Raw genomic sequence first — 2,906 nt, forward strand, 5'->3', positions numbered from 1 at the left:
AAGCAGCTGTACACTCTTATTCTCAATTCAGCTCTGCAGCACGAATCATTTTCTTCAGCAGTAGACTAAGGAAGTCGCAAGATAGGGAGTCGCCTTCTTTGAAACCTTGCTTGGTATCGAACGCTCTAAAAAATCCTTCCCGATCCTTACACAGGTATACTAAATTCAGACATAGCGACATAAAGGCATTTTAGTGCTGTCGTGTCGATCCTCGTTTCTCGGGTCTTTTCAACATTTGGCGTATGGTGAATATCTTTTTATGGATTGGGCAGAGCTTTATGCTTTCGTCCAAACATATTCTATAAAGATGAGGCGAAGCTGAATCTTCGATTATCGAATTTCTTCTGCACGTCCAAACTGTCACAAAAAAGACAAAAAAAAAAAAAATAAATACTCTCTCAGTGCGTCGTTTGCGCGAAGCTATTTTTTTTTTCTTTTTTTGGTTTTTGCACCTCGATAATGTATTCTATTCTGTTAATCGCTCCGGGGAAACTATTTTGAGTCAAATGAAGACAATAAGCGTGAATCTGTTTCGAGGGTTGGAAAAAACGTTGGCATATTGAAAATATAATAAATTAAGAATTTTAAAACTATGAACAAAGTCTTACAATTTTTTCTTATAGTCGTATGATCGATGTTACGTACATGTAAACGCATAACTGCTCTAAACAAGAATACCATCTTAAATTTTTGCGAATGAAATTGAAAATTTGTTTTTTATAACATTTGCTTATATTTTTTTTAAGGAAGCTGATAGTACCAGAAGACATTTTGGACAAAAATATAGAGGAAAGCGTGAAACACTGCGTTTGGTTTACTGATAAATTTATTGCGAGTTAAACCAAATTACAACAAATTGCACAATATGCAATATTCCACATTGGTTGTAACGGCTTTCGTTTAACGATGTTTATATTCAGAAAAGCCAACTTGATTCAGAGACTTTATAAAGAACTTCGAACACCGGATACAAATAACAGACATATAAAACAGTTTATGATGAAATAGCAGAATGGACCAAACTTATGAGTCCAGTTCGACCGGAGGATACTGAAACTAAACTCGAATGTTACATTTTAACCGAAGCTGAAATTTTATAGGGTTCAGAGGAACAAGAAAAATATATAAGCAATTTTACACCACTTAAACACACACAATTATGTAATCCAATAGAACGTCCGCTATCTATATTTAAGAATAAATTAGTGTAAATATATTTTAGTCCAAGTGACAACCAATTTATAATGTACGAAATGCCGAGTATGGAACCCCTAAAGTTCGTACGATCATTTGTGATTAATTTCCACACACACTTCCTGAATTAGGAGTAAGCTTCAGTCATTTGCACCAGATATTATCACAGCATTGTGCTACTTTGCGTAAATTCAAACATTCGTGTGATCCTAATGTAAAAGTTGTATAAGTATATGCGTTGTTTTTAATATATAATTAAACTATTTTTTACAAATCTCTCTTTAGTGCACTTGATAACGGGATGATAATGGGTATAGCTTTAAGATATAAAAAAAAGGAGAAGAGTTAGTGGTTTCATTTAAAGCTAATTGCATTCGGCATACACGTATGGAGAGAACTACATTTTTGAAGCATATAAATATCCAATGCCAGTGTAAAGTCTGTCAATTCCTGTGGAAAAGGAGCTAATTGTAAGGTTCTTAAATGTATTTCATTTATATGTATTTAAAATATGAAATATGGCCGTTTAATACAATATTATAGTAAAAGCACTTGGAACAAAATAATAAAAAGTACTACAAAATTGTGTTCACATTGACTCTGAATAATTCCTTTAAATGAGAGATAGTTTAGTTGTATTGTTGGATTGAAAAGATAAAAACATAATTGTTTGCTTTTACAAAATGTATCACGTACGCTGTCAACTGTTCTCGTATATATTTGGTTAATTTTTACTACTGCAACAATAACTGCAACACCTAAAGTATTTTATTCAGTTTATTTTTGTTTTGTTACTCTAATTGAGAAACAGTTAAACTCAAGTTTCAATATTATTTTCTTTTTCTATAAATAGAGTTATTATTTGTTTTTCCTTTTAATATGAAAGTACAGTTTAATTTTAATCGGGTACAATTTCAACTACAAAAACAGTATTAATTATGCAAAACACACTGAATACAGATAAATTCATTATTTTAGGATATTCGACAAGGAATTTACTGCGATGTCTGTTGTGGACACATTATAACACCAAGTAAAGTAAAATGTTCGCAATGGGGAAAAAATTTTAACATGAGCCTACTAAAATATCGAAAACATGTTACAATGATGGAAAATAAAATTGCACGCCTTATGAATCCTGAAAGTATGTACTAATTAGTACACATATCAATAACATTGTATCAGAGAACGTATATTTATAGCAGAGAACGTTTATCATAGAGAAGGTTTACGGCGCGGAGATCGTAAAATTATTATTGGCTAACTCGGTCGAGATGAGCCAGTTTCACCACTGCCAATATATGCAAACATGGGTATTCGTATGAATTCTTTTTGTGCATATTAGTGAATACATGCGCAATTGAATACATTTGAATTAAATTACTTTTCAAAGCAATATTCGTAGTTACATATGTATATAACAAACTATCATAATATTATTAAAAAAATTAAACATATTATAATAGTGATAAATGTACATTAATCGTACGTTTTATCATTTAAAACTTATCTATGTATCACATGTTTCAYGACCATATGTGTTTATGTTCGCTTTCGCGAATTCAAATCATATTATCATTTATCAATAATARCATGTRMGCGCTGCTCATATGTACATAAATATGCTCGCATGACATCGGCACACAAATAATGCCTACACAATTACATTAGATATGCGTTCACATGTAGATATGTCACCCGCAAAAACTACA

General features: G+C 31.5%; 1 pseudogene; it reads left to right on the plus strand.

The window, feature by feature from the left end:
* The first annotated feature begins 802 nt into the window (after positions 1 to 802).
* Positions 803 to 2,338, plus strand: LOC108967354 (annotated as a pseudogene).
* The last annotated feature ends 568 nt before the right edge of the window (positions 2,339 to 2,906 follow it).

This window comes from Bactrocera latifrons, unplaced genomic scaffold, assembly GCF_001853355.1.
Source record: "Bactrocera latifrons isolate USDA-ARS-PBARC rearing strain unplaced genomic scaffold, ASM185335v1 scaffold_1833, whole genome shotgun sequence".
Taxonomy (NCBI): Eukaryota; Metazoa; Arthropoda; class Insecta; order Diptera; family Tephritidae; genus Bactrocera; species Bactrocera latifrons.